Source organism: Mustelus asterias, unplaced genomic scaffold (assembly GCF_964213995.1).
Source record: "Mustelus asterias unplaced genomic scaffold, sMusAst1.hap1.1 HAP1_SCAFFOLD_1178, whole genome shotgun sequence".
NCBI lineage: Eukaryota > Metazoa > Chordata > Chondrichthyes > Carcharhiniformes > Triakidae > Mustelus > Mustelus asterias.
The window spans coordinates 20,257-32,500 of record NW_027591123.1 but is presented as its reverse complement, the minus strand read 5'-3'; the positions used below and the strand labels follow the sequence as shown (position 1 = coordinate 32,500).

At 52.9% G+C, this 12,244-nt stretch overlaps 1 protein-coding gene across 1 annotated transcript in view; it reads right to left on the bottom strand.

Annotated features, from left to right (window-relative positions):
• Positions 1-11,813, bottom strand: part of LOC144487983 (transferrin receptor protein 2-like) — an 89,729-nt gene extending 77,916 nt beyond the window's left edge. The window contains 1 exon segment of the mRNA XM_078206014.1: positions 11,742-11,813. The gene's annotated coding sequence lies outside the window, so the exon portion shown is untranslated.
• Between the last annotated feature and the right edge of the window lie 431 nt (positions 11,814-12,244).

Here is a 12,244-nt window from a genome sequence, read left to right as displayed (position 1 = left end):
AGAGGGGCTTTAGATTGGTTTCACTGGTCGGCGCAACATCGAGGGCCGAAGGGCCTGGACTGCGCTGTAATGTTTTATGTCCATTGAGAGTGCAGAAGAGGTTTACAAGAATGGTCCCAGGGGTGAGAGACTTCAGTCATGAGGATAGGTTGGAGAGGTTAGGACTGATCTCCTTGGAGAGAAGGAAGCAGAGAGAGCATCATAGAGCACGGTAGCGCAGTGGGTTAGCACTGCTGCTTCACAGCTCCAGGGTCCCGGGTTCGATTCCCGGCTCGGGTCACTGTCTGTGTGGAGTTTGCACATTCTCCTCGTGTCTGCGTGGGCTTCCTCCGGGTGCTCCGGTTTCCTCCCACAGTCCAAAGATGTGCGGGTTAGGTTGATTGGCCAGGTTAAAAAAATTGCCCCTTAGAGTCCTGGGATGTGTAGGTTCGAGGGATTAGCGGGTAAATATGTGGGGGTAGGGCCTGGGTGGGATTGTGGTCGGTGCAGACTCGATGGGCCGAATGGCCTCCTTCTGCACTGTAGGGTTTCTATGATGATTCTATGATTCTATGAATTATAGAATCCCTACAGTGCAGAATGAGGCCATTCAGCCCATCGAGCCTGCACTGATAACAATCCCACCCAGGCCCTATCCCCATAACTCCACATATTTACTCTGCTAATCCCCCTGACACTAAGGGGCAATTTAGAACGGCCAATCCACCTAACCTACGCATCTTTGGACACTGAGGGCCAGCGTTAGCACTGCTGTTTCACAGCACCAGGGACCATCCACCATCCACCAACGCCAATCCACCTACCCTGGACATCTTTGGACACTAAGGGGCAATTTAGCATGGCCAATTTAGCATGGTTCAATTCCGGCCTCGGGTCACTGTCTGTGTGGAGTCTGCACGTTCTCCCCGTGTCTGCGTGGGTTTCCTCCGGGTGCTCCGGTATCCTCCAACAGTCCAAAGATATGCGGGTTAGGTTGATTGGCCATGCTAAAATGACCCTAGTGTCAGGCGGGTTATCAGGGGAAATGTGTGGAGTTATGGGAATAGGGTCTGGGTGGGATTGTGGTCGGTACAAACTCAATGGACCGGATGGCATCATTCTCCACTGTAGGGATTCTAGGATGATATGGAAATTTAGCATGGCCAATCCCCCTAACCTGCACATCTTTGGACACTAAGGGGCAATTTAGCATGGCCAATCCACCTAACCTACACATCTTTGGACACTAAGGGGCAATTTAGCATGGCCAATCCCCTAACCTGCACATCTTTGGACACTAAGGGGCAATTTAGCATGGCCAATCCACCCAACCTACACATCTTTGGACACAAAGGGGCAATTTAGCATGGCCAATACCCCTAACCTGCACATCTTTGGACACTAAGGGGCAATTTAGCATGGCCAATCCACCCAACCTACACATCTTTAGACACTAAGGGGCAATTTAGCATGGCCAATCCACCCAACCTACACATCTTTGGACACTAAGGGGCAATTTAGCATGGCCAATCCACCCAACCTACACATCTTTGGACACTAAGGGGCAATTTAGCATGGCCAATCCACCTACCTACACATCTTTGGACACTAAAGGGCAATTTAGCATGGCCAATCTGCCTAACCTACACATCTTTAGACACCAAGGGGCAATTTAGCATGGCCAATCCACCTAACCCGTACATCTTTGGACAGAGATTTGATAGAGATGTTCAAGATCATGAGAGGTGGCTGGGACAGAGTAGAGAGGGAGAAACAGTTCCCGCTCGGGAAAGGATCGAGAACGAGAGATTTGAAGCGATTTGCAAAAGAGGCGAAAGTGATGTGAGGGAAAAAATCTATTTCACCCAGCGAGTGGTTGGGGTCTGGAATGCGCTGCCTGGAAGTGTGGTGGAGGTAGGTTCAATCGAGGCCTCCCAGAGGGAACTGGATGATTATTTGAGTGTATTAGCTCGGAGGAGAGATTGAATAAACTGGGATTGTTCTCCCTGGAAAGACGGAGGCTGAGGGGGTGACCTGATAGAAGTTTATAAAATTATGAGGGGGTATCGATAGGGTGAACAGTTGGAAGCTTTTTCCCAGGGCAGAAATGACAATTGCAAAAGGGGGCACAGGTTCAAGAGAAGGGGGAAAAGGTTGGTGTGGATAGGACAATGTGATTGGCGGAGGCTTGGGGGGGGTGCGGGGGTGTGGGGGGGCGGGGGGGGGGGGGGGGGGGGCGAAGGGCCTGTTCCTGGGCTGCACTGTTCTTTATTTTTTTAATCTGCAGGGGAGTTACAGGGAAAAGCTAGGGGAATGGGCACTCATTCACGATGCTCGTTGGGAGAGAGACGGTTCGGACAGGATGGGCCGAATGGCCTCTTTCTGCTCCCTAAGGATCCTGCGACTCTGGGAGTGGGGGCCCAGGGCCATGCGGGGGCAGAATAACCGGGAGTCAGTCCCTCGGTGGGGTGGATTTGGGCCTTGCGAAAAGCCTGGGGTAAGGCGGGGGAAGTTGAGCAGGGGAGGGGGCAGGATAGGAGGGTAGATTTCCTGTTATTTCCCTCTCGCCCGTGACTGAGCTGCCCGGGACACAGAGTCTCCAGTGACGCAAGAATGTTTATCCCCTGCGTTTGCTGAGGGCGACCTTTGGAATTTTCCAGAAGGCCTCTCTGCCAAGCTCCCCCCCCCCCCGGCAAGCCTCACGTCCGGCGTGGTTGCGATATTGAGGTGAAGGGGAACTTGCCTTGATCTATCCCCGTCGACATCCTGGACAGGGGGGGGGACCCAGGACGCCTCTGGAAGGAAGTGGCGGGGAGGGGGGGGGGCGGGGGGAAACCAGCCCGTACACAGAAAGATCCCACAAGCGACAATGCCGGGGGAGCCCGGGTCACCTGTTTTTAGTCACGGGGGGGGATAAATATTGGCGGAACTCCCTCCCTGAGGTCCCTCCCCTTCCCCACTCCCACCCCCACCCCAGCTGTGGCTGTGGGGCGATTCAGATCCTGCTGAGTAGGCCTTAGGCTTCTCCGATAGGCCTCTCTCTGAAAGTCGGCACTGACGGCACAGCGGCACTCCTGCACTGGGAAAGTCGGCCTAGATTGTGGGCCTCAGCCTCAGGGGTGGGGGTTCCTGTGACCCAGAGGCAGGAGTGAGGTCCACTGAGACAGGGCCGGGCACGAGTCAGCAGGTTAGTATTGTGGAGGGATGGAATCCTTCAACTGAGTTCTGAATCGATCCAGAATGGCTCGCGGCTCACGGCACGTAAACAGGCCATTCAGCCCATCTACTCCACGCTGGTGTTTCTATTCTGCCTGTTCCTCCTCCCTCCGCCACCCCTCTTCAACTCATTCCCCCATTCCCATATCCTTCCATCCCTTTCCCGTCTCAGGTCTTTGTCCACCTTCCTCCTTTCAACACATCAACACTATTCACCTCCCCCCACTCCCCCGTGGGAGCGAGTCCCGCATTCTCCCCACTCCCCCGTGGGAGCGAGTCCCACATTCTGCCCCACTCCCCATGGGAGCGAGTCCCACATTCTCCCCACTCCCCCGTGGGAGCGAGTCCCACATTCTCCCCCATGGGAGCGAGTCTCACATTCTCCCCCACTCCCCCGTGGGAGCGAGTCCCACATTCTCCCCCACTCCCCCGTGGGAGTGAGTCCCACATTCTCCCCCACTCCCCGTGGGAGCGAGTCCCACATTCTCCCCCACTCCCCCGTGGGAGCGAGTCCCACATTCTCCCCCACTCCCCCGTGGGAGCGAGTCCCACATTCTCCCCCACTCCCCCGTGGGAGCGAGTCCCACATTCTCCCCCACTCCCCCGTGGGAGCGAGTCCCACATTCTCCCCCACTCCCCGTGGGAGCGAATCCCACATTCTCCCCCACTCCCCCGTGGGAGCGAGTCCCACATTCTCCCCCACTCCCCGTGGGAGCGAGTCCCACATTCTCCCCCACTCCTCATGGGAGCGAGTCTCACATTCTCCCCCACTCCCCGTGGGAGCGAGTCCCACATTCTCCCCCACTCCCCCGTGGGAGCGAGTCCCACATTCTCCCCCACTCCCCATGGGAGCGAGTCTCACATTCTCCCCCACTCCCCCGTGGGAGCGAGTCCCACATTCTCCCCCACTCCCCGTGGGAGCGAGTCCCACATTCTCCCCCACTCCCCATGGGAGCGAGTCTCACATTCTCCCCCACTCCCCGTGGGAGCGAGTCCCACATTCTCCCCCACTCCCCCGTGGGAGCGAGTCCCACATTCTCCCCCACTCCCCATGGGAGCGAGTCTCACATTCTCCCCCACTCCCCCGTGGGAGCGAGTCCCATATTCTCCCCCACTCCCCGTGGGAGCGAGTCCCACATTCTCCCCCACTCCCCATGGGAGCGAGTCTCACATTCTCCCCCACTCCCCCGTGGGAGCGAGTCCCACATTCTCCCCTACTCCCCGTGGGAGCGAGTCCCACATTCTCCCCCACTCCCCGTGGGAGATTGTACAGCTGAATGTGTGGCTAAAGGACTGGTGCAGGAGGGAGGGTTTCAAATTCGTGGATCACTGGGAAGTCTTCAAGAGAGGATGGCACCTGTACAAGAAGGACAGTTTACACCTAAACTGGAGGGGCACGAATATCCGAGCTGGGAGTTTTGCTAGTGCAGTTCGGGTGGGTTTAAACGAATGTGGCGGGGAGTGGGAATCAGAACAATAGGTCACCAAGCGTAGAGACTGGGGACGAGCATGGGGCCAAGACAAGGCTATCTAAGAGGAAGAGCATTCTGGGGGAGGATGACCTCAGTGGGCCTGGAGGTCTGGAGTGCATCTGCTTCAATGCAAGGAGCGTCACGGGCAAGACAGACGAGCTTAGAGCCTTAATGCTTGCGCGGAACTTGGATGTGGTTGCGGTGACGGAGACTTGGTTAAAAGAAGGACAGGACTGGCAGCTGAATATTCCGGGGTACAAGTGTTTTAGGCGAGACAGAGGAGGGGCTGGAAGAGGTGGGGGACTAGCAATGCTGGTTAGGGAGCATATTACAGCGGTACAGAGGGTGGACAATATGGAAGGGTCAGGTAACGAGACACTGTGGGTGGAGCTCAGAAACAGGAAGGGTGCAGTCACTATGCTGGGGGTATACTACAGGCCTCCCAACAGCCCACGGGAAGTTGAGGAACGGATATGTAAGGAGATTCTGGACAGGTGCAGGAAAAATAGGGTTGTTGCAGTGGGAGACTTTAATTTCCCTCACATAGACTGGAAATCACTTAGGGCTGGGGGCCTGGACGGGGAAGAATTTATAAAATGCGTACAGGAAGGTTCTTTGGAACAACATGTTGACAGTCCAACTAGAGAGGGGGCTATACTGGACCTAGTACTGGGGAATGAGCCCAGTCAGGTCATCAAAGTTTCAGTGGGGGAACATGTGGCAAATAGTGACCACAGCTCTGTAAACTTTAGGATAGTTTTGGAAAAAGATGAGTGTTGTCCTATGGGTAAGATGCTGAATTGGGGGAAGGCTAACTACAGCAGGATTTGGTGGCTGTTGATTGGGAGAGGCTGTTCGAGGGTAAATCCACATCTGGCATGTGGGAGTCTTTTAAGGAGCAGTTGATAGGACTGCAGGGCAGGCATGTGCCTGTAAAGAGGAAGGACAGGAAAGGTAGGATTCGGGAGCCATGGATAAACAGTGAAATTGTGGGTCTAATCAAAAAGAAAAAAGAGGCATACATGAGGTCCAGGCAGCTAAAAACAGATGGAGCACTGGAGGAATACAGAGAAAGTAGAAAAGAACTCAAACAGGGAGTTAGAAGGGCAAAAAGGGGTCACGAAATGTTCTTGACAGACAGGATTAAGGAGAATCCTAAGGCATTTTATACATACGTTAGGAACAAGAGGGTTGTTAGGGAAAGAATCGGACCTCTCAGGGACAAAGGAGGGGAATTATGCTTAGAACCAAAGGAAGAGATCCTAAACAAATACTTTGCATCAGTATTCACAAAGGAGAGGGACATGTTGACTGGCAGTGTCTCAGAGAGATGTGTTGACCCGTTAGAAAAAATCTCAATTACAAAGGAGGAAGTGTTAGGTTTTTTAGGAAACATTAAGACAGACAAATCCCCAGGGCCTGATGGCATCTATCCTAGACTCCTCAGGGAGGCGAGAGATGCAATTGCTGGGCCTCTAACAGAAATCTTTGTCTCTTCACTGGACACAGGTGAGGTCCCAGAGGATTGGAGGATAGCAAATGTGGTCCCGTTATTTAAGAAGGGTAGCAAGGATAACCCGGGTAATTATAGGCCAGTGAGCTTGACGTCCGTGGTAGGGAAATTGTTGGAGAAGGTTCTTAGAGATAGGATCTATACACATTTAGAACTGGATAGTCTCATTAGCGATAGACAACATGGTTTTGTACGAGGGAGGTCATGCCTCACAAATTTGGTTGAGTTTTTTGAGGAGGTGACAAAAACAATTGACGAGGGAAGGGCCGTGGATGTCGTCTACATGGATTTTAGTAAAGCGTTTGACAAGGTCCCTCATGGCAGGCTGGTGCAAAAGGTTAAATCTCACGGGATAAAAGGTGAGCTAGCTAGATGGGTGGAGAACTGGCTTAGCCATAGAAGACAGAGGGTAGCAGTGGAGGGGTCTTTTTCCGGTTGGAGGTCTGTGACTAGTGGTGTTCCGCAGGGCTCTGTACTGGGACCTCTGCTGTTTGTGATATATATAAATGATTTGGAGGAAGATGTAACTGGTGTGATCAGTAAGTTTGCGGACGACACGAAGATTGCTGGAGTTGCGGATAGTGATGAACATTGTCAGAGAATACAGCAGGATATAGATCGGCTGGAACATTGGGTGGAGAAATGGCAGATGGAATTTAATCCAGATAAATGCGAAGTGATGCATTTCGGGAGATCTAATGTAAAGGGGAGCTATACAATAAATGGCAGAACCATCAGGAGTATAGACACACAGAGGGACCTGGGTGTACAAGTCCACAGATCCTTAAAGGTGGCAGCACAGGTGGAGAGGGTGGTGAAGAAGGCATATGGCATGCTTGCCTTTATTGGACGGGGCACAGAATATTAAAGTTGGCATATGATGTTGCGGCTGTATAGAACGATGGTTCGGCCGCATTTGGAATACTGCGTCCAGTTCTGGTCGCCACACTACCAGAAGGACGTGGAGGCTTTGGAGAGAGTACAGAGAAGGTTTACCAGGATGTTGCCTGGTATGGAGGGTCTTAGCTATGAGGAGAGATTGGGTAAACTGGGGTTGTTCTCCCTGGAAAGACGGAGGATGAGGGGCAACCTAATAGAGGTGTATAAAATTATGAAGGGCATAGATAGAGTGAACAGTGGGAAGCTTTTTCCCAGGTCGGAGGTGACGAACACAAGGGGTCACGGGTTCAAGGTGAGGGGGGGGGGGGTGGTGAAGGTTTAACACAGATGTCAGGGGGACGTATTTTACACACAGGGTGGTGGGGGCCTGGAATGCACTGCCGGGCAAGGTGATTGAGGGGGACTCGCTGGGATGGTTTAAGACTTATCTAGATAGCCACATGAACAGACTGGGAATAGAGGGATACAAAAGAATGGTCTAGTTGGGCACATGGTCGGTGCAGGCTTGGAGGGCCGAAGGGCCTGTTCCTGTGCTGTATTGTTCTTTGTTCTCACACTCTATCTCTCTCTCTCTGTCTCTCTCTCTCTCTCTGCCTCTCTCTCTCTCTGCCTCTCTGTCTCTCTCTCTGTCTCTCTCCCACTCTGTCTCTCTCTCTCTCTCTTTCTGTTTCTCTCTCTCTGTCTCTCTCTCTGTCTCTCTCCCACTCTATCTCTCTCTCTTTCTGTCTCTCTGTCTCTCTATCTCTCTCTCACTCTCTGTCTCTCTCTCTCTCTCTGTCTCTCTCCCACTCTATCTCTCTGTCTCTCTCTCTTTCTGTCTCTCTATCTCTCTCTCTCACTCTCTCTCTCTCTCTGTCTCCCTCACTCTCTTTCTATCTCTCACTCTCTCTCTCTCTCTGTCTCTCTCTCTGTCTGTCTCTCTCTCTCTCTCTCTGCGAAGGTCACAGAAATGACAACAAAAAGGCAGATTCGACCCCAACCACAGAAGGAGATATTACAGACAGGAGATCAAAAACTTGATCAAAAAGATTGATTTTAAGCAACGTCTTAAAGGAGAAAAGCGAGGGACACAGAGAGTGAGAGACAGAGAGAGACAGACAGAGAGAGAGAGAGAGACAGAGAGAGAGAGAGAGACAGAGAGAGAGAGAGAGACAGAGAGAGAGACAGAGAGAGACAGAGACAGAGAGAGACAGAGAGAGAGAGACAGAGAGAGAGAGACAGAAGGAGAGAGACAGAGAGAGAGAGACAGAAGGAGAGAGAGAGAGCGAGAGACAGAGACAGAGAGACAGAGAGAGAGAGCGAGAGACAGAGTGAGAGACAGAGAGAGAGAGACAGAGAGAAAGACAGAGCGAGAGAGACAGAACGAGAGAGACAGAACGAGAGAGACAGAAGGAGAGAGTGAGAGACAGAGTGAGAGAGAGACAGAGTGAGAGACAGAGAGAGACAGAGATAGAGAGAGAGAGACAGAGAGAGACAGAGCGAGAGAGAGCGAGAGAGACAGAAAGAGAGAGAGAGACACAGCGAGAGAGAGATACAGAGAGACAGAGGGACAGAGTGAGAAAGAGAGACCGAGAGAGAGAGTCAGAGAGAGAGACAGAGAGACAGAGTGAGAGACAGAGAGAGAGAGAGAGAGACAGAGTGAGAGAGAGAGAGAGACAGAGAGACAGAGGGACAGAGTGAGAAAGAGAGGGTGAGGGAGACAGAGAGAAAGGGAGAGACAGAGAAAGGGAGAGAGACAGAGAAACAGAGAAAGAGACAGAGACAGAGCCAGAGAGACAGATGAAGAGAGACAGAGAGAGAGAGAGAGAGACAGAGAAAGAGAGAGAGAGGGAGAGAGACAGAGAGAGACAGAGAGAGAGAGAGAGACAGAAAAAGAGAGACAGAAAGAGAGAGACAGAGAGGGGTGGAGGGGTTTAGTTTCCAGAGGTTGGGGGACCCAGGCAGCTGTTCACATGGCCACCCAATGTGGGAGCGATGGGAATCGATGGGTGTTAGAGAGGGCGGAATTGGTGGAGGGCAGAGATCTCGGAGGGGAACAGGGAGCGAGGCAAGCAGTGAGACTGTGGAGAGATTTGAAAATGCGAGGCAGGGCCAGTTTACATCAGGACAGAAGGCCGTAGATATCTCGGAGGCAGCAGAGGAAAACTGTCCCTTTAATCCCTTCTCCCTTCTACCCCGTTCAATCAGAGGAACGGTGGGTAACTGAGGCGGGTTGAGTAGGCCGCACGAGAGACCCTCCCTCATCTCAGCAGGCCGCGGGATTGGAAAGGAGCTTGTCCACTCACTGTGACCCCATGGATAAGATTCAATACATTTCATACACACCGAATATTTCACAACCAGTTCGAGAAAATGCTGACTGGTTTATTCATTAATAAAACAGTCGTCAAATTCACACGGTAAAAACAAAGTGAAGATTGACGCTTTGGGCACAGAGAGAGCGCGAGGCTCTCGCAGACAATGTTGTGAGCTACCAGCACTCACCTCACTTCACTCATCCTTGCTTCACGCGCGAATCGCATCAGCCAGACTGGCATGAAAAAAAAAACTCAGCAGAATGTGGAAACCCTACGTGGGGGCAAAGGTCAACAAAATGTCTGTTGGGAGGGGCCAAACTCAGAACGCAGATGGGCCGCATTATGGACCCACCCATCCCCAGGGACGCAGGTCGCCCACGGCTGGGGTAGAGGGTCATCGCGACGAGTTTTGGTTCCGTGACCCTTAATTTCCTTTCCTGTTGACAATTTTTGTTTCGCAGTGGGGGTGGGAGGGTGAGCGGTCGAGAGACCCACTCCCCTTTGTGTGAGGAAGTACTTCTTGATGTCCCCCCCACACCCCTCTCAGCCCCCTGCACCCGAATTTTATAATTTTGTTCCCCCCGCCGACCTTGTTCTGAATCGTCCCCCCACAACCCCCGCATCGACCCAATCGAATCATAGAATCCTTACAGTGCAGAAGGAGGCCACTCAGCCCATCAAACCTGCACCGATAACAATCTCACCCAGGCCCAATCCCCGTAGCCCATATGTAGCACATATTTACCCTGCTAATCCCCCTGACATTAAGGGGCAATTTAGCACGGCCAATCCACCTAACCCGCAAATCTTTGGACACAAAGGGGCAATTTAGCACGGCCAATCCACCTAACCGACACATCTTTGGAAACTAACGGGCAATTTAGCATGGCCAATCCACCCAACCTGCACATCTTTGGAAACTAACGGGCAATTTAGCACGGCCAATCCACCTAACCTACACATCTTTGGAGACTAAGGGGCAATTTAACATGACCAATCCACCTAACCTGCACATCTTTGGACACTAAGGGGCAATTTAGCATGGCCAATCCACCTAACCTGCACATCTTTGGAGACTAAGGGGCAATTTAACATGACCAAACCACCTAACCTGCACATCTTTGGACACTAAGGGGCAATTTAGCATGGCCAATCCACCTAACCTGCACATCTTTGGACACTAAGGGGCAATTTAGCATGGCCAATCCATCTAACCAACACATCTTTGGACACAAAGGGGCTATTTAGCATGGCCAATCCACCTTACCTCTGGATACTAAGGGGCATTTTAGCATGGCCAATCCACCTAACCTTCACATCTTTGGACACTAAGGGGCAATTTAGCATGGCCAATCCACCTAACCTACGTATCTTTGGACACTATGGGGCAATTTAGCATGGCCAATCCACCTAACCTGCACATCTTTGGACACTAAGGGGCAATTTAGCACGGCCAATCCACCTAACCTACACATCTTTGGACACTAAGGGGCAATTTAGCACGGCCAATCCACCTAACCTACACATCTTTGGACACTAAGGGGCAATTTAGCATGGCTAATCCACCTAACCTACATATCTTTGGACACTAAGGGGCAATTTAGCATGGCCAATCCACCTAACCCACATTTCTTTGGAGTGTGGGAGAAAACCGGAGCACCCGGAGGAAACCCACGCAGACACGGGGGGAAATGTGTAGACTCTACACAGACAGTGACCCGATGCGGGAATCGAACCCGGGTCCCTGGCGCCGCGAGGCAGCAGCGCTAACCCGCTGTGCCACCGTGCTTGCCCCCTATTCTTCAAGCAACTCGATTAGATCCACCCCCAACACTCCAGGGAATACAAGGCTGGTCTCGGCCTTACTTGCCCTCTTAACGTAAACCCCTCCTTTGTAGAGAACTCCCGTCGTGAGGTAAACTTCTCGAGGGAGGCGGGAGGAGCGGAAGGGAACACAGTAACTCTCGAGCCATGGAGGGGGGAGGAGGGGTCCGCTTAACTCCGAGAGCTCCCTCCATATCTCACCTACCCCTTGCCCCCTCCCCCGTTTCCCCGCACACCTTTGCCCCCTTGACCCCCCCCAAGGCCAATTTTTACCTTTCATTTTACCATTGATTCACCCTCCACAGACTTTCACTCACAGTTAAGTCATGCCGTGTCTCTCTCTCTCTCCCTCTCTGTTCCTCCCCAGTTATCAGCCCCATGACATTTCTCAAACACCCTACCCCTTTCCCGTGCGCAGAGCAGGGGGGGCAGGGAGGGGAGGAGGGGGTGTCACAGTGCCACAGTGGCCTGGCGCGTGCCCCCACACAGAATTCCATCGGAAGGCAGATTCGCCCAGGCGCTCAATAAGTCAGCACTCACCTCAACCCAGACGCTGGTCTGACTCCCGAATGTCACCCGAAGCTAACACTGCCTCCACATCAAGCAACCTAGCCACCCCCCCCCCCCCCCCCCCCGCCTCTCCCTCCCCACCCTCCGCCCACAATATCGAGGGCCCACCCACCACCCCCTCCCCCTCTGGCTGATGTAGCCAAGGACACACCCCCCCCACCCCCTCCGCCCCCCCCTGCCGAGTTTTAACCCTCGAATCCCCAGCACAGACCCACCTCCACCTTTTAAAAATATATATTTTCTCCACGCCTGACATTCCGAACGGTGGAAATTTTGCGGCAAGGATAAAATCTCGTGCTCCAAAAGGTGAGGGACTGCAGAACGCCACAGAGGTGCAGAGGGATCTGGGTGCCCCAGTGCGCGAATCGCAAAAGGCCAGCGTACCAGGTACAGCGAATGGACTGTTATCTTTTACGGCGAGGGGGGGGCATTGGATTACCCAGGATGCAGAATCCCGACAGGGCAGAAAGAGG